Consider the following 27,577-nt stretch of genomic DNA (forward strand, 5'->3'; position numbering starts at 1 on the left):
AGGCAGACAATTATCTTCACCCTCGTTTACAAAGAGTACATCCGTGACCAAAGACGAATTAGAGTCTTTTGACGATTATCTTCACCCTCGTTTACAAAGAGTACATCCGTGACCAAAGACGAATTAGAGTCTTTTTCGGATGCATTGACTCTTTGTCGAACTGTAGGGCATTTGCTCGAATATCTTGTATAAAAGATAAAAATTTGGATAAGAACATTGATATTCTTCAAATATTTAAAATCGTTCCCGAAAACAAGATCAAATAGTAACGATAACTATGAAGAGAGGTTAATATCTAATCGAAGTGCAAACAACAGTTCAAACTCTGTTCTAAATATTAAACAACAACAACAAATTAAATCTAATCAAACATTTTTGTTATACTGTGTAATGTGTCAAATCCCAAAACACACACATGCAAACTCGTCACCAATATACACAACAACAACAACAATTATAATAGAGTAGTATGAAATCTTTTATTTCGTTAAGAAAAATTTAGTTTTAGTTGCCATTTTTTTTATTACAAAAATTTTATTATATATACTTTTTTTGCTGTTCAGTTTTCAAATTGACTGACGTGCAAAATGATGTCGTGTTGTTTTGTCGTCATTTGCTGTTGTTGTTTTTATTATTGTATGTAGTTGCAGTTGTTGCTGTAATTGCAATTTGTTGAGTTGTATGTGGAATGAGTATGAGTTGCTGTTATACGACGATATTGTTCATATACAATTTAATGTCGTTAGTTGCAATTGTATAATTTTCATTATTATTGTTGTTGTTTTTTTCTTTTAACAACTTGATGGCATTCAGTCATTTTATTTGTTTCTTTAGTAGTAGTTGTTGTTGTAGTTTTTTGTTCCATATGACAAAGATGTCGAGGTTGACTCTTATAGTTTTTTTTTCTATTTTTCTCCCAACATTATGCCGTTTATTTCATTATAAAATTTGATTTAAGTTTTTTTTTTTTCCAAGCTTCTAAAGTGTACTTTTAGCCAACTTTGTGGATTGTGTCGTCGTTCATGTTCATCAAGAAAATAAATTTATTATTTCTCCTTTGCTGTTGCTATTAAGAGTTGTGAAAAGTCAACTCTTTAACAAAATTGTTGTCGTGTTGGAGAAAATTTATTTTTCATGTCAGTTTTATTACAAATAAACATCCATATTGACTCGATATAGTACGACGTTCATGGATTTGTATTAGAATAGAGTTTCGTTGTTGTTTTTGCTTTTCTAAATCATGGACATATACTTAAAAGTTCGATGTCAAATGTAGTTTGTCGTTGTTCTAGCTGAAAACTTGAGTTTTAATTTTTCGTAGGAGATTATTTCAGTTAATATTATTATTTGTAATTTTCTAACATGAAATTGACGTGAGTAGTTAAAGTTAAGTTGTAGTAAATTGTGAGTGGAAAAATTTAAGTTTGTAAGTACAGATGGGTGAGAGACTTTTTTATGGAAGAGAACCGAAACCGAATTTGTTATTCGTTAAAAACAACTGTTAGTTCAAGAACTGAATTAGAACTGAACTAGAACTGAATTAGAACTGAACTAGAACTGAACTAGAACTAAACTAGAACTGAATTAGAACTGAACTAGAACTGAACTAGAACTGAACTAGAACTGAACTAGAACTGAACTAGAACTGAACAAGAACTGAACTAGAACTGAACTAGAACTGAACTAGAACTGAACTAGAACTGAACTAGAACTGAACTAGAACTGAACTAGAACTGAACTAGAACTGAACTAGAACTGAACTAGAACTGAACTAGAACTGAACTAGAGCTGAACTAGAACTGAACTAGAAACTGACTAGAACTGAACTAGAACTGAACTAGAACTGAACTAGAACAGAACTAGAACTGAACTAGAACTGAACTAGATCTGAACTAGAACTGAACTAGAACTGAACTAGAACTGAACTAGAACTGAAACTAGAACTGAACTAGAACTGAACTAGAACGAACTAGAAACTGAACTAGAACTGAACTAGAACTGAACTAGACAACTGAACTAGAACTGAACTAGAACTGAACTAGAACTGAACTAGAACTGAACTAGAACTGAACTAGAACTGAACTAGAACTGAACTAGAACTGAACTAGAACTGAAACTAGAACTGAACTAGAACTGAACTAGAACTGAACTAGAACTGAACTAGAACTGAACTAGAACTGAACTAGAACTGAACTAGAACTGAACTAGAACTGAACTAGAACTGAACTAGAACTGAACTAGAACTGAACTAGAACTGAACTAGAACTGAACTAGAACTGAACTAGAACTGAACTAGAACTAGAACTAGAACTAGAACTGAACTAGAACTGAACTAGAACTGACTAGAACTGAACTAGAACTGAACTAGAACTGAACTAGAACTGAACTAGAACTGAACTAGAACTGAACTAGAACTGAACTAGAACTGAACTAGAACTGAACTAGAACTGAACTAGAAACTGACTAGAACTGAACTAAGAAATTAGAATCATGAAACTAGAGAGCGGAACTAAGAACGGAACGAGAACGAAACTAGAACTAGAACTAGAACTGAACTAGAACTGAACTAGAAAACTGAACTAGAAACTGAACTAGAACTGAACTAGAACTGAACTAGAACAGAACAGAACTGAAACTGAACTGAATTGAACTAGAACTGAACTAGAACTGAACTAGAAGCTGAACTAGAACCTAGAACTGAACTGAACGGAACTAGAACTGAACTAGAACTGAACTAGAACTGAACTAACTGCACTAGACAGACTAAAACAACCTAGAACTGAACTAGAACTGAACTAGAACAAACTAGAACAGAACTAGAACTGAACTAGAACTGAACGAGAAATGAACTAGAACTGAACTAGAACTGAACTAGAACGGAACTAGAACTGAACTAGAACTGAACTAGAACTGAACTAGAACTTGAAATCAGAACTGAACTAGAACTGAACTAGAACATGAACTAGAACTAGAACTAGAACTGGACTAGAACAGAACTAGAACAGAACTAGAAACTAGAACTGAACTAGAACTGAACTAGAACTGAACTAGAACAGGAACTAGAACTAGAATAGAACTGAACTAGAACTGAACTAGAACTGAACTAGAACTGAACTAGAACTGAACTAGAACTGAACTAGAACTGAACTAGAACTGAACTAGAACTGAACTAGAACTGAACTAGAACTGAACTAGAACTGAACTAGAACAGAACTAGAACTGAACTAGAACTGAACTAGAACTGAACTAGAACAGAACTAGAACAGAACTAGAACTGAACTAGAACTGAACTAGAACTGAACTAGAACTGAAATAGAACTGAACTAGAACTGAACTAGAACTGAACTAGAACTGAACTAGAAACTGAACTAGAACTGAACTAGAACTGACTAGACAGAACTAGAACTGAACTAGAACTGAACTAGAACTGAAGCTGACACAGAACTAGAACAGAACTAAACATAACTAGAACTGAACTAGAACTGAACTAGAACAGAACTAGAACAGAACTAGAACTGAACTAGAACTGAAACTGAACTAGAACTGAACTAGAACTGAACTAGAACTGAACTAGAACTGAACTAGAACGAACTAGAACTGAACTAGAACTGAACTAGAACTGAACTAGAACTGAACTAGAACTGAACTAGAACTGAACTAGAACTGAACTAGAACTGAACTAGAACTGAACTAGAACTGACTAGAACTGAACTAGAACTGAACTAGAACTGAACTAGAACTAAACTAGAACTGAACTAGAAATAGAACTGAACTAGAACTGAACTAGAACTGAACTAGAACTAGAACTAGAACATGAACTAGAAACTGAACTAGAACTGAACTAGAACTGAACTAGAACTGAACTAGAACTGAACTAGAACTGAACTAGAACTGAACTAGAACTGAACTAGAAACTGAACTAGAACTGAACTAGAACTGAACTAGACAGAACTAAATGAACTAGAACTGAACTAGAACTGACTAGAACTGAACTAGAACTGAACTAGAACTGAACTAGAACTGAACTAGAACTGAACTAGAACTGAACTAGAACTGAACTAGAACTGAACTAGAACTGAACTAGAACAGAACTAGAACTGAACTAGAACTGAACTAGAACTGAACTAGAACAGAACTAGAACAGAACTAGAACTGAACTAGAACTGAACTAGAACTGAACTAGAACTGAACTAGAACTGAACTAGAACTGAACTAGAACTGAACTAGAACTGAACTAGAACTGAACTAGAACTGAACTAGAACTGAACTAGAACTGAACTAGAACTGAACTAGAACTGAACTAGAACTGAACTAGAACTGAACTAGAACTGAACTAGAACTGAACTAGAACTGAACTAGAACTGACTAGAACTGAACTAGAACTGAACTAGAACTGAACTAGAACTGAACTAGAACTGAACTAGAACTGAACTAGAACTGAACTAGAACTAGAACTGAACTAGAACTGAACTAGAACTGAACTAGAACTGAACTAGAACTGAACTAGAACTGAACTAGAACTGAACTAGAACTGAACTAACTAGAACTGAACTAGAACTGAACTAGAACTGAACTAGAACTGAACTAGAACTGAACTAGAACTGAACTAGAACTGAACTAGAACTGAACTAGAACTGAACTAGAACTGAACTAGAACTGAACTAGAACTGAACTAGAACTGAACTAGAAACTGAACTAGAACTGAACTAGAACTGAACTACTGAACTAGAACTGAACTAGAACTGAACTAGAACTGAACTAGAACTAGAACTGACTAGAACTGAACTAGAACTGAACTAGAACTGAACTAGAACTGAACTAGAACTGAACTAGAACTGAACTAGAACTGAACTAGAACTGAACTAGAACTGAACTAGAACTGAACTAGAACTGAACTAGACTGAACTAGAACTGAACTAGAACTGAACTAGAACTGAACTAGAACTGAACTAGAACTGAACTAGAACTGAACTAGAACTGAACTAGAACTGAACTAGAACTGAACTAGAACTGAACTAGAACTGAACTAGAACTGAACTAGAACTGAACTAGAACTGAACTAGAACTGAACTAGAACTGAACTAGAACTGAACTAGAACTGAACTAGAACTGAACTAGAACTGAACTAGAACTGAACTAGAACTGAACTGAACTAAACTGAACTAGAATTGAACTAGAACTGAAATAAACTGAACTAGAACTGAACTAGAACTGAACTAGAACTGAACTAGAACTGAACTAGAAACTGAACTAGAACTGAACTAGAACTGAACTAGAACTGAACTAGAACTGAACTAGAACTGAACTAGAACTGAACTAGAACTGAACTAGAACTGAACTAGAACTGAACTAGAACTGAACTAGAACTGAACTAGAACTGAACTAGAACTGAACTAGAACTGAACTAGAACTGAACTAGAACTGAACTAGAACTGAACTAGAACTGAACTAGAACTGAACTAGAACTGAACTAGAACTGAACTAGAACTGAACTAGAACTGAACTAGAACTGAACTAGAACTGAACTAGAACTGAACTAGAACTGAACTAGAAACGAACTAGAACTGAACTAGAACTGAACTAGAATGACACTAGAACTGAACTAGAACTGAACTAGAACTGAACTGAACTAAAACTGAACGAGAATTGAACTAGAACTGAAATAAAACTGAACTAGAACTGAACTAGACGGAACTAGAACGAACTAGAATGACTACGAACTGAAATAGACTGAACTAGAACTGAACTAATTTTAGTATAACCATGAAAAGATTCTTAATTAATATTTTTATATAACATTTCTTTAAAAGTTATTTCTATAGAAAAATGGCCTTATAACAATTTCATTTCAAATTTCAATGGTGAAAATCAAATTTATATTGACATTCTACTTAATATCAATTAAATCGAATATAATGAAGTAGTTCTTTTCGATTTTTTTTTTTTTATTACCAAAATTCAAACAATTAATTGAATCCCCACATTTTGTTGGTGTGTACTTTGTTTTTTGTCAGAAAACTAATTGTCCATTCCAAAATAATAACAATAATAATAACAAATTTTTACGACATTGAACTTGAAACTCTTCACTTTCAATTTTTATTAAGAAATTGTTTAATTTTATGTTCTCTCAATTTGATTTATACAAGTGTAATTAATTTTTTTTATTATTTGTTACTTGTACACAATTTGATTTGATTGAAAACATGTTAATAAGACAACACGGAAACCAGAAAAAATACTCGTAAGTTTAAAGAAGACTAATGATGCAAAAAAAAAAAATAAATAACATCTATTTAACTAATCAAAAAAATAAAATTTATAATAATAAGAGAACACAAAATATTATTTATGTTTTTATTTAAAACAACCGCAATAATTTTATTTAAAAGAATTTTGTAGCGTAGCTGGGAACAAAAATATGATATTTTGATTAAATTGTTTAATACTATAACATCATACATACATATATACAAGTACTTGGGATTTTTGATTTTTACTATACATATTTATAGTAAAAATACATTGTGTTTGACCTCCACATTTAAAATCATAAATTATTTATTGAAGGGAGTAAAGGGGGAAAAAGAACAACTTTTTTGATGATAAATTGTGTGATGAGTGATTGGTTGTTAATATTTTTTTTTAGTTTCTGTTGTAGTGATTTAATATTTTTTGGTCAAAATTTAACAAAAAAAATTTAAAGATTCTTATACTATTCTTTGACATGAAGTAATAAAGACTATTTTGTTCATAGATATAAGTACAGGTGTTTTAAAAAAGTTATGTCGAAGAATTTGTATAGTAAGTTTACATTTCTTTAGTAAACTTACTAAACTTACTGCTCTCCTGGAATTTTTGTTTAAAAGGAGTATTCTTTAGACAGTTTTAGATAAACAAAGATTTCTTCTTTGAAAATTTCTATAGAAAATTGTCTTCTTTTGACTTCTTATTCAGGTAATGTTCTATGGAAATGTGTGCCCTTTAGAAAATTTTCTATAGAAAAGTGTCTTCCTGAGATAGTTTTCTAAAGGAACATGTCTTTATTCTATATAAAAAGTGACTTTTTTGAACAGTTTTTTTTTTCGTAGAAGAGTGTCTTCTTAAAGGGACTTTTATGAACTAGAACTGAACTAGAACTGAACTAGAACTGAACTGGAACTGAACTAGAACTGAACTAGAACTGAACTAGAACTGAACTAGAACTGAACTAGAACTGAACTAGAACTGAACTAGAACTGAACTAGAACTGAACTAGAACTGAACTAGAACTGAACTAGAACTGAACTAGAACTGAACTAGAACTTAACTAGAACTTAACTAGAATTGAACTAGAACTGAACTAGAACTGAACTAGAACTTAACTAGAACTGAACTAGAACTGAACTAGAACTGAACTGGACCTGAACTAGAACTGAACTAGAACTGAACTAGAACTGAACTAGAACTGAACTAGAACTTAACTAGAACTTAACTAGAATTGAACTAGAACTGAACTAGAACTGAACTAGAACTGAACTAGAACTGAACTAGAACTGAACTAGAACTGAACTAGAACTGAACTAGAACTGAACTAGAACTGAACTAGAACTGAACTAGAACTGAACTAGAACTGAACTAGAACTGAACTAGAACTGAACTAGAACTGAACTAGAACTGAACTAGAACTGAACTAGAACTGAACTAGAACTGAACTAGAACTGAACTAGAACTGAACTAGAACTAGAACTGAACTAGAACTGAACTAGAACTGAACTAGAACTGAACTAGAACTGAACTAGAACTGAACTAGAACTGAACTAGAACTGAACTAGAACTGAACTAGAACTGAACTAGAACTGAGCTAGATCCGTTTTCGGTATTACCATTGAAAAAGATTTTTTTTTTATATAAAATTTTATTTCTATAGAAAAATGTCCTTATAACAGTTTCAAGAAAATTATTGACATCTTTCAATACAATTTCATTAAATTTCAATTTTAAAATCAAATTTATATTGACATTCTAGTTAATATCAATTAAAATCGAATATAATGAAGTATTTTCGATTTTTTTTATTACCAAAATTCAAAACAATTAATTGAATCCCACATTTTGTTGGTGTGTACTTTGCTTTTTGTCAGAAAACTAATTGTCCATTCCAAATAATAATAACAATAATAATAACAAATTTTTACGACATTGAACTGTAGAAAAGTGTTTTTTGCGCAATTTTCTATAAAAACTGTTTTCTTTGAACAGTTTTCTATAAAACTTGTTTCTTCTATAGGCAATTTTCTGCAGAATGTTTTCTATAGGAAGGTGTCTGCGGTACTTCCTGGAAAATTTTTCTATAAAACAATATCTTCTTGAAACAGTTTCCTACAGAAAGGTGTCTTCTTTGAGAAAGTTTTCTACAGAAATGTTTGTTCTGTAGACAATTTTGTATATAAATGTGTTTTCTATAAATAGATTTCTTCTTTGGACTGTTTTCTACAAAAAACTTGACTTCTTTAAACAGTTTTCTATAGGAAACAGTTTTTGATAGAATTCTTTAAGAAGTTTTCTATAGAAAAGTGTATTTTTGCATAATTTTTAGTAAAAGATTGCTTCCTGAGAAAATGTTCTATTAAACAATGTCTTTTTAGAACAGTTTTCTATGGAAAATTATCTTTTTTAGTTTTCTGTGGAAAAGACAGAAAAGACAGTGCAGAAAACTTTCTGCAGAAAGTTTTCTACAGAAAAATTTCTTCTTTCAGAAAATTTTCTGCAGTAATATGTTCTGTAGAAAATTTTTCTTTAAAAAAGTGAATTATATAGAATTTTCTTTAGTAAAGCTTCTTGTATAGTATATTTCTATATGAACTTATCTTCTATAAACAGATTTCTATATGAAAGTGTTTTCTATTTGCAGATTTCTATAAATCGTTTCGTTTTAAAAAGTTTTTTATAAAAAAGTTTCTTGTTTTAACAAGAATGGCTTTCTATTCTTCAAAATAAAAAGTAACAAAAGAAGTGTACCCATTATTTTAGCCACAACTGTGCTTTCAACCAAAGCATTGGTATAATAACATTATATTGTTTTTTTTTTTTTTTTAAAGAAATACTATAATTCTTTGTCTTTAATGTCGTTAATAAATTTCAAGTAATATATTTTCTTCGTCTTTTATTTTTATAAATTAACCTTGAAATTGTCAATATTGAAACATTTTTGCAAATGAAATTATTTTTTTTTTTTTTTTTATATATAGCAGACAAATTGAAGGTTGTCAATTAAAATAACGAAATGTTTATTAAAATTTGAGAAGAAAAAAATATGTATACGAAACAACAAGAATCAATCAGTGACGCCTTAAATACAACTTAAGAATAATAAATCAAAAAAAATGTTATTTTTTAAAATTAATTTACTTAAAAAATACATTAATTAAGAAATGAAATTTTGTGTTAAACAAGTAAATTACAATTAAAACTACATACACATATAAACAAATTAAAAAGAAATAAATGAAAACCCCCCCTTTCCTCCTCTAACCACTACTACATATTCACTGTTTGCTTGTTTCACTATAATATGGTCACTTAGGGTCTATGTATAAGTGGTAGAGATGTGATGGGAATTTATAGTTTTATTTTGTAGTAAGAAAACATCACTAAAGAAAAAATCTCAATATGTTTGTCAATTTTTATGACATTGTGAGGTCATTCAATTAAGCCGGCTTAAGATCAAAAGGCCTGATTTTGTCTTAAATGTTTTCTTGTATTTTTTTTTTTCTTTTGTCGATTTTGTTTTTAGCCGGGAGCATATAAATGTTTTCTTCTGTTGTCTATGATTTCTTGTAATAACCAACATACATGCGATTTCATCAGACATAGTCGTTTTGTCCATCTCTCTCAGAGTCGTTTTAATTTTGTTTAAAGGCTTTTTTTCTGGGTCTTAACAAAATATATACAAATACAAAGAAGAAATCTTAGCTACAACAACAATAAAATTGAACAAAAAAAAAAAACTAATGTTTATAATCATTTAAGGCTCTAAATAGTTTTAGTTTCTTTTTAATGGTTTCTTTACAGCAAAAAAGTAAAAGAAAGAAAATCAACCAAAAAGCGGCTTTTTTTGTTTTGAAAGTCTCAAAAAAAGACGACAACCTACAAAATCAAAAGATTTGTGTTAAAGTTATCATTCAAACCCATTACACACTGAAAGAACTACCAGCACTACTATTGATATAATCTTAAATTCCGAGACCCATCACTATTATGTTTTGTTTTTTTATTATTTATTAGATGTTATAAAACTAATAAAAGTTGTTAATGTCTCCTCTATTCAGTTGACAACTATTCGTCGTTTTATTTTTTATGTATAATAAAAAAAATTTTAATTTTACAACTTACCCTTTAGTTGTTAGTGTTAGTGTGTTAAGTAAGCCTTAAATCAGCTAAAAATAGAAATAAAATATAAATATTATAATTTATTTATAAATTATGATGTATTCAATAATAAAATAAAAAAAATCATAAAAATGTTTAAGAATTTGTTGTTTGATTTGTTGTCCATGGTAAAGCAGTTATTTGATATCAGTTACTAGTTGTAATTAGTAATGGGTTTTAATAATTAGAAAATGTGTGTTTATTAGTTCATAAAATAATTTTATTTCAAAATTATTATAATTTTTTTATAGTTTTGTGTTAGTATGTGTTATTTAATTTTGTCTTTCTTTTTTTTCTATTTTCAGGTAAATATTGAAAAAAATTTTTGAAAATTTTGTGGAGAGTAAATTGCAGTGAGTAAAATCTCTCTGAGAATGTCAATGGATTTAAGAAATCTCATGAGTTCTCTAGTGGAAAGAGTTCAGATCCTAATGTGGTAAATAAGATATTTTTTTCTATTTTATTAAAAACTGAATACAATCATCGACTCATTTATCAAAATTTTTTGCAACAACTAAGATTCAAAGCAGATATCGGCAGAGAGCGATACATTAGCTCTCTGAGTAGTTTAATTTATTTAGAAATACTTGTGTGTATGCGTGGAATCAAGGAAGTATTAGAATTATTTACCGATTACTGATATATAAGAAATATCAAGGTCCAAAGATGAATGACTTAACCTAAGTTTCTGTACATGTTGTGGCAGAGCGAAGTCATCTTAATTTAGAAAATTTGTAATAAAAAAAAACTGGGATAAGATATCACGAAAGTCTGATTTACATATACCTACATAGGTCTCAGGGTTAAAAATTTGATAGCCTGTGCAAGTTTAAATTCAATACAACATGCACAATAGCATGAATAAATTTACTTTTATGAAAATCTAAATTTCTCTTGAAAATCGAAACTTAAATGAAACAAGTAAGAACTTATAGACGAGCATGGCCGACCATATGATACCCTACACTAGTGATTATGTTAAAAATGTTGATTATTTTTTTAATAATAAAGTATTTAATTTAATTTTTATCTTAATTCAAAAATATTTTAACAATTTCTTGACAAAAAAGGGATTTTCTAAATGAGGGGTTATATGAGGGCAGGTTGGTCCTATCCTTATAACTTTTGGAAGAGGGATTTATGTCTACAGCAGATATTTGTGTAGAATATCATCGTGATATTAGTGTTTATAAGTGAATTTTGACCATTAAATCATTTTCTGACGGGGACTTTGTATGGGGTCCGATCATTACGAAAATCATCAGTATCATTAGTACTTATATAAAAATAAGTTTTGCCGATTTTTGAAGTGATACAAGAACATTTAACATATCTGTGAGCTCAAAAGCCTTATTCGGGGGTACAGTTGTATGGGGGCTATACGAAATAATGGACCGATTTTAACCAATAGGCTTCGTTTTTGGGTCAAAAGAAGAGTATGTGTCAAATTTCATCAAATTATCTTGAAAATTACGACCTGTAGAGTGCGCACAAGGTTTACATGGACACACAGACAGACGGACATAGCTATATCGACTCAGAAAGTAATTCTGAAGTGTAAAATTAAATTTTTAAAGAAAATTAAAAAAAATCTTTGAAAAATATAATTCTTAGTGCAAAATCTAAATTTGTATGAAAATCTAATTTTTTGTGGAAAATTGAGTTTTTAGTAAAAATTTTAATTTTTAATGAAAATTTTATTTTTTAGTTAAAATTGAAAATTTTTAGTAAAAAATTAAAATTTAAAATTTTTAGTAAAAATTTAAAATTTTAAGTAAAAATTAAAATTTTTACAAAAAATTTTAATTTCAAAAAATTTATTTTATTACTGATCTGATACCACGGGAATCGCCATACAGAATGTTGGTTAAAAGACTGATGCTCGTTAATGTCTATATTTCGGGATAAGTTGGGTGCTGTTGCCGAGACAACAGCGTTATAAATGAGTTGGTGTAAAGTGTATATGAAACGGAATAGATGTAGAAGTATGAATCTTCCTTCTTTGTCAGTGTATGTTCTTAGTTTCCTATGTTTACACCAGATTTACCACAGTGGGTTGGTTTTTTGTGAGTAAGAATAATGTCTTCGGTTTATTTAATGGAATAGTATTTTGGTTTATCGATTATGTGTGCGTGATTGTAAACGTAAGTGATGTTTTTGCATCACGGAAGTTACGCAACGGGGCAGCAATGCTCATAGTTTAGATAGCTCGAATACTTGAGCAAAGAGTTTGTACATGGACTGGCAGAACCACGCCACCCGCGAGTAAGATGGTGTTCACCTAAAGCATTTCGACTTATGTTCCATCGATATTATCATGGAATGCGCTGTTTTGAAATTAGAGAACTCATTCCCAATAATAGCAGACTTGTAAGCAACACTGGCATTTCTTTAAAAGCACAACAATTTGTGGTCTATTGGATAGCACATCGCATTACAGAAAAAACTCGTTCTTTAGCCTACTGACTAATAAACACCCTTAAATGTAATTACAAACACTACTCCGTCTCTCCCTCCATTCCTATGTCAGACCTTCCGTTGCTACTTAACTATAACGTTTTACTGGTCCATGTTTGGTTTAAGCTCCAATTTCTGAACTGGTAGCCCACAGTGTCGTACTATAAAGTAGTCAAGTTTGCCAGTCTCTTACTTGAAAAACTAGTAAGAAATTATTGTGGTCCGTGGCCGACCATATGATACCCTCCACCAGTTATTAGAATAAAATGTGATTTATCATTCATAATAAAGCATTTATGTTGATTTTTTCTTTGCCTTCTTGATTATGAAAAAGTAATTTTCTAAAAGATTCTTTATATGGGGGCTGGGGGAAAATATGGACGGATCCACATGAAATTTTGCTAATGGATTTAGATTTAAATAAATTCTTTTTATGCTGAATATCTTCGCGGCATTAGCCTTTCTAAGTAAATTTTGGACATTTAAATAATTTTCTGATGGGTGCTTTGTATGGGGCTAGGGTGAAATGAAGTCCGATTATTACAGGCCAGGGTAATCAAGGGTGGTATGGAACTTAGTTGTGCCACTTTTTGGCGAGATACAAGTATATTACACATAACTTAGAGCTAAAAAGCTCAAATCGGTGAGTCCGATTGTATGGGCGCTAAGTAAAATAATGAACCAATATTAACCAAAATAGGGTCAATAGGGTTCATCCTTGGGCCAAGAGTATTAAGCGTACCGAATTTCATTGAATTATCTTTAAACTTGCGACCTGTAATTTGATTACAAGGTTGACGTGGACGGACGAAGGACAGACAGACGGACATAGCTTAATCGACTCAGAACATGATTCTAAGCCTAATGGTATACTTTAAGTTGTATTTTTTATCTATTAAATTGTTTAAATCTTTATAGCAATTCATGTTTTCTACTTAAAATATTTCACAGAAATATTGTTTATTAGATAAATATATCTAAATATAACAGAAGTTATAAATATTTTAATTAATTTATAACAATTTAAATTGAAAATAAAAACTAAAAGGACTTAAAAAAAACTCATTTAAAATATCTACTAAATAAATCAAATTTTTAGTTTTACTACCATTTACTAACGAATAATATGCTGTAGTTTTTTAATACTTTTTTTTAAAAACACTTTCAAAACCCACCTCTCATATGTCTCCAAAACAAGAAAAATAACATCATCGTCGGTATTTTAATTAAGTCTTCTTTTGTTTTAACTCTCCTTTGCCTAACAGAGACAAAAATTAATAATTAGTCACTAGATAGTTTTTTTGTTTTGGCTTTAGTTTAGCTGTTTTTTTTCTCTTCTTAGTTTTAGCCTCGAGCTGTCATTTAATAAATCAGTTTTAAAGTTGGAAATAACAAAAAAATTCATATGTATGAATACGTTTTAGTCTGTATATTTCAGTTTAGTGCGTTTTGTATGACTTATAATCTGTTGTTTCCGTTTTAGATTTTGGTGTCTTTTTCCTATATCTTGCAAATACATACCACAGGGTTTATACAAAGTTTGTGAAGTTGTTTTATTTCTACATTTAGTTTGAAATATTTATTTATTAATGATTAACAACAGGAAATTTTAACTATGAATGTTTAAAATTGTTGCTGTTGTGAGCAAAAGGTACGTTTTTAAAAAATTTTTGGAGATATTTTAATGAATGAATATGTTGTTTTGTGGTTTATTGTCTTATAAATTCATTAGTCATTTAATTATAGATATTTAGTGAATTAATAAAAGATTTATTTTTGATTTATTGTCAAGTCGTTGCTAAAGTGTAGCAAATTTTTTTATAAAGATTTTCTTTCTTAAATTTAAAACTTTTTTTTAAATGAATAAAAAATACTAATTAAATCATTTACATGTTTATATACACATTTGTTACATGAAATCTCATTATTAAACATTTTTTGTAACTAATTAGTTAAAAATAATTGTACAAATATGACTCACTTGTAAACTCATTACTGTAATGATGGTGTGTTCGTTCGTTTGTTTGTTTGTTTTTTTCACAATTCTATATTAACAATGTAGTTAGTTATGAACAAACTAACAACTAATTGGTTTGTTGTTGTCTCTTATACCCACAGATACATTTTGTAGCTGGTTTTGTTATTGTATTGGCTAATTTGTTGCCATTCAACTGGTTTATGTGTAATTTTGTGTGTGCATTCATGTACTTTATTAAACAATTGTTAGTTACAATAATTGTCGAGAATGCAATAATAAAGAGAAAAAATTATACAAAATACATATGACAAGTGTCACTTTTACACAACATTAATAATTTAACGATTTTTAATTACAGACATTAAAAAAATACCTATAGATACTTTAATTAACCTTCAACTAATTAGAATAAGTGGGGAAAACTTTATCAAGTAAAAATTTAGAAAACCTAGAACTCTTAAGGAAATGTGTGGCAATTGAGTTAAATTTCTAAAGTCCAGTAACTTGTGAAAAGGGGACATGTTGTCAGTTTTCACCTTAAAAATGTGACAAAAAAGTGTAAAATTTAAAATGTTTCTTTTAGTGCTCTTTTAGACTTATAATGACACGTTAAGTCATTAGACAAGTACTGTTCCCTATGAAGTGTAAGAAAATTCAGTATTGAGTCTACTAACACGATGTACCCGGTGGTTCAAGTGAAAATATCGAAGTGGTAAGCAATAGTCAGGTCCAAATTCGAATGGGTATCAGATTATGATAAATTGATTTATAATATAGATAAAACTAATAAATACACAGGGGAAAAGGAAATATACACGCATGGTACCAAATTGACATCAAAGAGTTTATAATTTTTCAATAACATCCGTTGTCAAAGTATATACGTACGTACGACAACATTATGTAATGTTAACACACGCAACGTTGTCAACATTGCAACAATTCGTTGTCGAAATCTAAATTTTATAGACAACGGATGTGTATAAAATTTAGATTTCAACAACGAATTGTTGCAATATTGTTAACATTACATAGTGTTGTCTTACGTATGTATATACTTTGACAACGGATGGTATTGAAAAATTTTAAACAGTTTGGTGTCAATTTGGTACCAGGTGTGTATATTTCTTTTTCCCTCTGTGTACTACTCGGCCTATTATGTATAAAGATATAGCCGTTATATTTCCCTATTACCTTGATGAACTTTCCCTATTTTTGTGTGATTTCAATTCGGAAGAAAAGAGGTACTACTAGTACCTCAAATCTGCTGGATCTATAAGCTGATAATGTCGACTGTATCCTCGGCCTTTCCTTATAGTGCTTTGACAAGAGGTAGAATCATGTAATCTGATAGCCCACAGGGTAGAGTTTCGGACTTTGTCATGTTCCGCTCGTTAGAATGTTCCGTATATTTAAACCCAAAATCGTGGGAAAAGAATGTTGGTCAAAAGACCAAGATATAAGGTGAAATCTATATTTCGCGATAAGTTCGCTGTTTTGGGGGAAAAAGTAAACAGATATCCCTCAGAGAATTGAATATGGGGGTATGTAATGGCAATGGGTTGGTGTCGAATGAAAAACATACAAAATTAATGAACTGGTATACGGCTTAGTCCACCCGTATATCTAGAATTAATGTGTAGGGTGTGTGTTTCTCTCAATGAATTTGTCGGATAAATGAGAAGTGTACGGTATCTTATACATGTACACCTTGTGAGGGTATGAACTTGGATTGGCCTGTTCATTTCAGTCTTGCCACAATGTGTTCTCTGTGAGTGAGAACTTGTCTTCTTTCGATTACTTCTCTAGGTGCCGAATTAACAGAGACCATCCCGAGAAACTTCATTATATGGCACTCTAAAATGGGTGGTAATAAATGCTTTTTGTAGGTTTCCCCAGTGGCGAACTTTTTCCCAATCAACAAGGAACAGTGGGAGGACAATCATGGAATAAAAATAAGGTCATAACTAAGCCTTTCTTCATAAATAAACTTTAGCTTAGATGCAGATGAAAACTACTGTCGATCATTCCTGGTGCCTAGTCAATCAGCCAGTTCGTTTCTATTGTGATATTCACGAAGTAAGTAAGTAAGTCCTCAGTCTCCTTAAATCGGAGATCGACAGAGAGTAAAAAAAGAAGTTCTCTGGCTGGTTTTGTTTATACGCATAAAAGAAAGAGTACCATAGAGCTCATTGCGCACATATGTATGCCTTAAATACATACTCTCATAACCTCTCAATATTTCAGAATTTGTGGTCCACCGACTAATGAGTTTACCAATATAAAGTTTTCTTAAATCGAATTTTAAACCGAATAAATTAAATTCTGAGACACGTTTTCTTAGCGATTGATATTTTTTAAGTGAATAAACTGTTGAACTTTTTCCCAACCAAATAAGGAATAGTGGAAGGACAATCATGAAATAAAAATATGGACCTAAGGAAAGCCTATATTTTTAAATACACTTTAGCGTAGATGAAGATGATTGTCAAACGATTAAGACTACCATCGATCATCTCTGGTACCGAGACAATCAGCCATTTCGTTTCTACTGTGACATTCGCGAAAATAAGTCCCGAGTCTTCTTAAATTAGAGATCGATAGAGAGTAATAAGTTCTGTAAATAAGTTCTGTAACTGGTTTTGTTTGTACAATAGAGCTCATTGCATATGTATGCCTTAAATACTCTCACATTTTGTCTCTGTCCCCTGCAAAAACCTCTTGATATTTCAGAATTGGTGGACCACCGACTAATGATCTTACCAATATGAAGATTTCTTAGATCGAATTTTAAACCGAAGAAATTAAACTTGTCGTGAACCACACGATTTTCATCTAGAACGCCATCTATCAACTATTTTGAAAGATCGTTTTAGGCCTGTGTTTATTTCTACTTTATATAGCTTTTCTTTGAATTCATTTCAAAATTAAAGTAATTTTAATTTAAATATGAAAGGTGATGATATTATTAAAAAGCACACACATACAGAATTCTATAAAATAAAGAATCGCTTTAAGATCAAACGTTTTTATGGCAATTTATAACCAAATACAAAAACACAACATTAAAAAGTCTATATATTCCACGAAATAAAGTTAATTTTCTTTAATTTTGTATTTTTAGAGGCATATAGAACAGCCAATAATCGCATAAAATGTTGTGGCCACAACAACAAAGTCAGCAAAAAAATATATAAAAAGGAATAAAAATTATTAATAATAATTTCTCACATTAAAAAAAAAAACAACAATGTTCAACAAAAATATGATTAAAAATGTCTAATTTGTTACGATCATACTAAAGAAAAGAAATAACAAATAAAATAAATTTAAATACTTTGATGGTGGTCAGATCAACAGCAGCCACAACTATATAAAATTTGGAATAAATTCAAATTTAAATCCACAACAAAAAAAAAGGTCAAACATAAACGACCAACAACAAGCCATAAAAAGTGTCAACTCTAATGGAGAGATTTAACACACTAACTCACACACACTGTTTGTATTAATTTGAGGTTACAAAGTAGAAGTTTTAAATTAAAATTAAATTAAAATCTATGGGTTCAGATACTAACAAACAACAACAACAACACTGTTAAACTAATAAAAACCGAATATGTCTTTTCTTTAACATTTGTTATGTTAATAAGGGGCGAAAAACAAAAGAAAGATTGGTTTGGTAGTCGGTATTTTTTCTTTTAAATCTCTACCAAAAGAAACAAAAAAACCTAAAAGAGCAGCCCATTAAAGTTAAGTTTATGTTCAATTTTATTTGTTATTTAACCAACTAAATAACACAATTCAAAATATACCAAACAACAGCAAACCATGTTAGATGGACACTTTCATTAGTTCCACTGAATTCATATTAAAAATACAAAAAAAAAAAAAAAAAAAAAAAAAAAACAAAAACTAAATTACAAATCAAGATCACTTTTGGCTTCTTCATGTATTAACTGTGTTTTCTTTCTTTTGGTTGCTGGGAAATTAAGGCCTAAAAATTTAAATGTTTATAAGCATTAAAAGAGAACTTAAAAAGAAAGACACAAAATTAATTAATTAATTGAAACTTTGTAGTTTAATATCTAAACTTATGATCATTGTTTTGTGTTGGGTCAACGCCGTCGGTTTGTCTGTCTGTCTGTCTGTTAGACTATGGTGTGGTTTTTGGTGTATTTGAGAGTGAAGTGATCATTTTGGGTGTTTTAATTTGTTGCGATTAAAAAGATTAAAGTCATTTTTCGGTAGCCACATAAATTTATCATTTAAAACCATAAGACATCTGTGTATGGAGAAAATTACAAATAAATAAAAAAAATCATTTTAATTCGATTGAAAATGATATTAAGCAAATTGATGAGTTCGATATTCAGTCAATGAAAGATTTAGGGCAATAATTTGTGAGCGTGTGCAGAGTAGATATACAAAATAAAGCAAAGCGATTTTTTTTTTAAATGTTTCGGTTTCATTTTTGTCGAAAAAAGATCCAATTGGTATGGATGTTCTAAGAACTACACAGAGGGAAAAATAAATATACTCGCCTAGTTCCAAATTGACACGAAATTTTTAAATAACATCCGTTGTATATTGTATACTGACCTCGTAACGTTGTCAACATTGCTACAATTCGTTGTCGCAATATAAATTTTATGAACAACCGTTGTCAAAAAGTTAACAAACGTGGTAAGCTCAAAACGAGTGTTTAGATTGTGACAACGAATTGTTGCAATATTGCGTGGTCAACATTACATGTTGTTTTTGTATGTATATATATACTTGACAACGGATGTTATTGAAAAATTTTATATCAATTATATGTATATTATATATACGTACGACAACACTATGCAAGATCGATCTACACACAGGGAAAAAAAATATATACACGCCTAGTTCCAAATCGACACCAAATTGTTTTTAATAACATCCGTTGTCAAGTATATACTTAAGTACTCACTCACGTAGCTCACTATTGACAATGGATTGTGAGCTTTCCATATTTGTTAACTTTTATACAACGAATGTGTATAAAATTTAGATTCCGACAACGAATTGTTGCAATGTTGACAACATTGCGTTGTCAATATTACATAGTGTTGTCGTCCGTATGTATATATTTGACAACGGATGTTGTTTAAAAATTTGGTGTCGATTTGGAACCAGGCGTGTATATATTTTTTCCCTCTGTGTAGACCGATCTTTGCAAACCTCGATCACTAGCATTTTAGTGAAATGTTTTGTGTCTATTAAGGGTTGCAAATTAATTGTAAAAAGTTTTAATATGAGTCTCAATTGTTTTAATCCCTGTCATAGCCTTACAGCACTTTTTGAATTAATATGAGTTCCAAGGAAGAGAAACGCTATAAGATGGTTCTTGTACTTGCTAAATTGCAATTGATACAAGCAATTCATTATTCAATCAACCTGTTCTACAAGCACTATATATTAACTTAGAAAAAGTTTAACAATTATAAATGCACATAAATTGCGAACAAATTTTATTTATAATTTAAATACTAAAATTTTAACATCTATTTTATGTCTCCACTAAAATAGATCATAAATTGGTAGAATAGTCAAGACACACTATAAATGTATTCCCATAGCTAAAATGCAGCCATCACTAATTTTACGAAAAAAAAAACTAACCTAAACTAATTGAAATTTTACGTGTAACCAAAAAAATTATACAAATTTAAAATCCACTAGAAAAACCTAAACTTAGACTACCTCAACATTACAAAAAAATATATATTAACCACAATAAGTTTTATTTAATTTCACATGCGTCGTTGTCTTTATTTTGTAGAAAAAATGATTGCCAAAGATATTGTTGGTAAGAGGACAAAACGATTGTCAACATAAGTGTTTGTTCAAAAGAAGGGAATTCTTCTTTACAAAGAAAAACACTAACAGACACTTTTCTATATTAACATATACCCTTAAAAAAGACCTCACAACATGTAAATTAGAGCCACCAAAGTATAAATATAAAATCGTGCCAACACTACTAGTAAACTGAACATTTCTACAAGTGGTCTTCTTAAAAAAAGAGCAAAAAACTTAAAATAATAAACATGATGTGACAAATTTACTTTCAAAAGGTAGAGAAACAAATTGGTATTTTTTAACCATTAAAAACAAACAAATAGATAGATACTTTTTGTAGCCTCTTAAACATCTTTGGCACTATTGAAGTCGTAGTTTGGTATGTACATTCGTATTTAATGACATGCTTAAGATTCTCAATAAAAACACACACACCTCACTTCACCTCATACCTGTAGACAAATTTTATGGAGACAAAAAATAAAGAAAAAAATGTAAACTGAAGATGTAGCTATAGCTGAAAAGTGACATGATTATACAGACATCTTGACTAGTGTGTTCGACTTAAGGCCACTTGACAGTATTCAGAGCATTCATGAGCATACAGCAATAAAAGAATTTAATACTCTCTCGGGTACAATTCCAATATATGTGTCGTCCCTCTTCTAGTACCACAACTACTTGACAATATTATAATATTTTCAATGTTGTTGTTCGTAAAAAGGTTCAATGGGTAAACAAAATTCCAGTGTTGTAGTATTTGAATGAGAAATATGTTGTCAAGCGATTTAAATTTCAAAAAGTGGAAATGAACTGCCATTGGATTAGAATTGAACTAGAACTAAACTGGCACTGAACTAAAATTGAAATAGAACTAAATTGGAATAGAAATAGAACTGAACTAGAACTGAACTCGAACTGAACTAGAACTGAACTAGAACTGAACTAGAACTGAACTAGAACTGAACTAGAACTGAACTAGAACTGAACTAGAACTGAACTAGAACTGAACTAGAACTGAACTAGAACTGAACTAGAACTGAACTAGAACTGAACTAGAACTAGAACTGAACTAGAACTGAACTAGAACTGAACTAGAACTGAACTAGAACTGAACTAGAACTGAACTAGAACTGAACTAGAACTGAACAAGAACTGAACTAGAACTGAACTAGAACTGAAATAGAACTGAAATAGAACTGAACTAGAACTGAACTAGAACTGAACTAGAACTGAACTAGAACTGAACTAGAACTGAACTAGAACTGAACTAGAACTGAACTAGAACTGAATAGAACTGAACTAGAACTGAACTAGATCTGAACTAGAACTGAACTAGAACTGAACTAGAACTGAACTAGAACTGAACTAGAACTGAACTAGAACTGAACTAGAACTGAACTAGAACTGAAATAGAACTGAACTAGAACTGAACTAGAACTGAACTAGAACTGAACTAGAACTGAACTAGAACTGAACTAGAACTGAACTAGAACTGAACTAGAACTGAACTAGAACTGAACTAGAATTGAACTAGAACTGAACTAGAACTGAAATAGAACTAAAATAGAACTGAACTATAACTGAACTAGAACTGAACTAGAACTGAAATAGAACTGAAATAGAACTGAACTAGAACTGAATAGAACTGAACTAGAACTGAACTAGAACTGAACTAGAACTGAATAGAACTGAACTAGAACTGAACTAGATCTGAACTAGAACTGAACTAGAACTGAACTAGAACTGAACTAGAACTGAACTAGAACTGAACTAGAACTGAACTAGAACTGAACTGGAACTGAACTAGAACTTACCTACAACTGAATTAGTAATGAATTAAAGCAGACCTCCATTAAAACGCTACTTTAGCAATACTGGTCAACATAAAACAAAGTCTAAACATAAATTCTAAGCCATAAGATCCCTAGTCATAGATTCACATCAAGTAGCCTTTAAAATGAAACCTATACAAACATGCCACATACACATGAATGGAATGAATGGTTCGCTGGCTGCCTGACTGAATAGTTTAAATGTTATATTTAAAATGTTACGAGATGTTGGTAGAATGAAGTAGTGATGGTGCCAACATTTATGTTTACACGCTTCAAATATTGCTGGTCAATGTCATGGCATATTATCCGCAACACCACACGCTAACACCATACACACTCTTCTGCTACACTCAACTGTAAAGAGTCAACAACGTTTAGAAGCAGCATTTGAACCATTAACCATCTTACGACATCTTCAGCTTGAGTACACTTTAATGTATGGGCCATCAGTATGTCTGTTCGTCTGTCCGCCTAAGAAGTGCCACACTATTATAGGGAAAAAGATCGGCAGACAATGGACACTAAACTGTCACGTTATTGCTAAAAGAATAAAAAAATAAAGTAATAAAACAACAACAATAACAGCAATCATAATACTAAAAACAACAAATATTTTGTTGTTAAGAATTCTGGGAAAAACAACAACGACAAAAATTCAAGAAGAGAAAAGTGTTTTAATATTTTAAAAAATTATGATTTGTTGCTCTTGTCTTCCTTTTGAATGTGTTGATGTTTATTCTAATGACAAGGGTTTTTTTCGTTGGTCTCCTTTTTTTTTTGGCTCTTGACTGTTATAAAACTGAAAACACAACTAAAATGACATTAAAACAGTCATGTCCAAACTTGTGTAAAAATTTATGTTCTAGATCGAATTTTATTGAGGCTGTAAAAGGTGTGAGTTTATTTATGTGAGAAATTTAAATATTTTGTTCACTTTTTTGTATTTAACGTAAGATTTGATTATGTGTTGTAAATAATGTGTTTGAAATATAATGTCCAGAGCAAATTGGGGAAATTTCATAGATTGCCTTAGATGAAGTTTGAGAAGAAATGTTGGAGTTAAAGTTAGTGCTTAAAATTGTTTTAAAATCAAATGTTAAGAAACGATTGGGTTTTCTATAATTTTCTCTATAATGACTTATTTTATATATATTTAATGGTTCACATTGTAATTACAAAAACAATATAATTGATATTTAAAGCTGTACTTACACGAAACACAATTGAACTAGAACAGAACTGAACTAGAACTGAACTAGATCTGAACTAGAACTGAACTAGAACTGAACTAGAACTGAACTAGAACTGAACTGGAACTGAACTAGAACTGAACTAGAACTGAACTAGAACTGAACTAGAACTGAACTAGAACTGAACTAGAACTGAACTAGAACTGAACTAGAACTGAACTAGAACTGAACTAGAACTGAACTAGAACTGAACTAGAACTGAACTAGAACTGAACTAGAACTGAACTAGAACTGAACTAGAACTGAACTAGAACTGAACTAGAACTGAACTAGAACTGAACTAGAACTGAACTAGAACTGAACTAGAACTGAACTAGAACTGAACTAGAACTGAACTAGAACTGAACTAGAACTGAACTAGAACTGAACTAGAACTGAACTAGAACTGAACTAGAACTGAACTAGAACTGAACTAGAACTGAACTAGAACTGAACTAGAACTGACTAGAACTGAACTAGAACTGAACTAGAACTGAACTAGAACTGAACTAGAACTGAACTAGAACTGAACTAGAACTGAACTAGAACTGAACTAGAACTGAACTAGAACTGAACTAGAACTGAACTAGAACTGAACTAGAAACTAGAACTGAACTAGAACTGAACTAGAACTGAACTAGAACTGAACTAGAACTGAACTAGAACTGAACTAGAACTGAACTAGAACTGAACTAGAACTGAATTAGAACTGAACTAGAACTGAGCTAGAACTGAACTAGAACTGAACTGAACTAGAACTGAACTAGAACTGAACTAGAACTGAACTAGAACTGAACTAGAACTGAACTAGAACTGAACTAGGACTGAATTAGAACTGAACTAGAACTGAACTAGAACTGAATTAGAACTGAACTAGAACTGTAACTGAATTAGAACTGAACTAGAACTGAACTAGAACTGAACTAGAACTGAACTAGAACTGAACTAGAACTGAACTAGAACTGAACTAGAACTGAACTAGAACTGAACTAGAACTGAACTAGAACTGAACTAGAACTGAACTAGAACTGAACTAGAACTGAACTAGAACTGAACTAGAACTGAACTAGAACTGAACTAGAACTGAACTAGAACTGAACTAGAACTGAACTAGAACTGAACTAGAACTGAACTAGAACTGAACTAGAACTGAACTAGAACTGAACTAGAACTGAACTAGAACTGAACTAGAACTGAACTAGAACTGAACTGGAACTGAACTAGAACTGAACTAGAACTGAACTAGAACTGAACTAGAACTGAACTAGAACTGAACTAGAACTGAACTAGAACTGAACTAGAACTGAACTAGAACTGAACTAGAACTGAACTAGAACTGAACTAGAACTGAACTAGAACTGAACTAGAACTGAACTAGAACTGAACTAGAACTGAACTAGAACTGAACTAGAACTGAACTAGAACTGAACTAGAACTGAACTAGAACTGAACTAGAACTGAACTAGAACTGAACTAGAACTGAACTAGAACTGAACTAGAACTGAACTAGAACTGAACTAGAACTGAACTAGAACTGAACTAGAACTGAACTAGAACTGAACTAGAACTGAACTAGAACTGAACTAGAACTGAACTAGAACTGAACTAGAACTGAACTAGAACTGAACTAGAACTGAACTAGAACTGAACTAGAACTGAACTAGAACTGAACTAGAACTGAACTAGAACTGAACTAGAACTGAACTAGAACTGAACTAGAACTGAACTAGAACTGAACTAGAACTGAACTAGAACTGAACTAGAACTGAACTAGAACTGAACTAGAACTGAACTAGAACTGAACTAGAACTGAACTAGAACTGAACTAGAACTGAACTAGAACTGAACTAGAACTGAACTAGAACTGAACTAGAACTGAACTAGAACTGAACTAGAACTGAACTAGAACTGAACTAGAAACTGAACTAGAACTGAAACTAGAACTGAACTAGAACTGAACTAGAACTGAACTAGAACTGAACTAGAACTGAACTAGAACTGAACTAGAACTGAGCTAGAACTGAACTAGAACTGAACTGAACTAGAACTGAACTAGAACTGAACTAGAACTGAACTAGAACTGAACTAGAACTGAACTAGAACTGAACTAGAACTGAACTAGACTGAATTAGAACTGAACTAGAACTGAACTAGAACTGAATCTAGAACTGAACTAGAACTGTAACTGAATTAGAACTGAACTAGAACTGAACTAGAACTGAACTAGAACTGAACTAGAACTGAACTAGAACTGAACTAGAACTGAATAGAACTAGAACTGAACTAGAACTGAACTAGAACTGAACTAGAACTGAACTAGAACTGAACTAGAACTGAACTAGAACTGAACTAGAACTGAACTAGAACTGAACTAGAACTGAACTAGAACTGAACTAGAACTGAACTGAACTAGAACTGAACTAGAACTGAACTAGAACTGACTAGAACTGAACTAGAACTGAACTAGAACTGAACTAGAACTGAACTAGAACTGAACTAGAACTGAACTAGAACTGAACTAGAACTGAACTAGAACTGAACTAGAACTGAACTAGAACTGAACTAGAACTGAACTAGAACTGAACTAGAACTGAACTAGAACTGAACTAGAACTGAACTAGAACTGAACTAGAACTGAACTAGAACTGAACTAGAACTGAACTAGAACTGAACTAGAACTGAACTAGAACTGAACTAGAACTGAACTACTGAACTAGAACTGAACTAGAACTGAACTAGAACTGAACTAGAACTGAACTAGAACTGAACTAGAACTGAACTAGAACTGAACTAGAACTGAACTAGAACTGAACTAGAACTGAACTAGAACTGAACTAGACTGAACTAGAACTGAACTAGAACTGAACTAGAACTGAACTAAACTGAAACAGAACTGAACTAGAATTGAGCTAGAACTGAATCAGGAAAAAGTTTAGAACTTTGAAAAATTTTACATATTTTATTGCCTGGTACGGTGGCACACCTCTGATCTTTAAACAGACAATTTCCAAATGTCCTTTAAATAAGTGACACAAAAGAAAAACTTAAATAATAAAGAGTCATAGTGATTCCATTGAATTTAAATCACAAAAAACGACACTCAGATCTCAAACATTCACACAGAAAATTCTTTAATCCTCACTTAAATAATACAAAATCTGTGAGTATGTTGTTGTTATTATTGCTTGATGGCTAAGAGCATGTTAAATTGTATGAACAAAGATAAGAAAAAAATCCAATCAAATCGAATCAAACAATACCGCTCAGAAATGTGTATATATATGTATACAAATAAATAAAGTTTTCTATATAAATTTGCATCACCTGAAACCACTTTATACGACGTAATAAAAAATGTCATTTTGACACTTTTGACATGCCATAAATAGTGACAGCAATTTAATTGTCAGTCATATTCAAATGAAATGAAAAAAAAAACAAAAATTGTGGAAAAATTATGCATTTGCGTCATGACAGAGAGCGGTCAAGTTATTTATACGTATGTGTGTATGTAATTTTTTTTATTAAATGACAAACACACTTAGTTTCCTTTATAAGAGATTGTTGTTATTTTTTATACAAATACATCTAAATACGAATACATTTATATTGATTGTCATAAATATTGACAGAGTATCTCAGTCATCATATCTCGACACTCATTTAAATCTCACTTTGTTGTACTTCAAAAAAAGCCAGATACAGAAAATCATTTTTAAGTCAAGTTTATTACAGCCCAAACAAGCTTAATGCGATTAAAGATATTATTCGTACAAATACCTGATATACTCATACAATTTTTATTTTTTTTTCTTCTCTTCTTTTCTTATTCA

The 27,577-nt window shown here is 31.0% G+C and overlaps 1 long non-coding RNA gene across 2 annotated transcripts in view; it reads right to left on the bottom strand.

The window, feature by feature from the left end:
• The window catches only part of LOC119607542, a 120,617-nt gene extending 110,198 nt beyond the window's left edge, over positions 1–10,419 (bottom strand). For both annotated transcript variants that reach the window (XR_005231733.1, XR_005231732.1), the window contains exon 1: positions 10,375–10,419. This is a non-coding gene — a long non-coding RNA (uncharacterized LOC119607542). The remainder of the gene's footprint in view (positions 1–10,374) is intronic.
• Positions 10,420–27,577: the final 17,158 nt, after the last annotated feature.

This window comes from Lucilia sericata, unplaced genomic scaffold (genome assembly GCF_015586225.1).
Source record: "Lucilia sericata isolate MDLA Ls3-8-SP2 unplaced genomic scaffold, ASM1558622v1 Contig000705F_arrow, whole genome shotgun sequence".
Lineage (NCBI taxonomy): Eukaryota > Metazoa > Arthropoda > Insecta > Diptera > Calliphoridae > Lucilia > Lucilia sericata.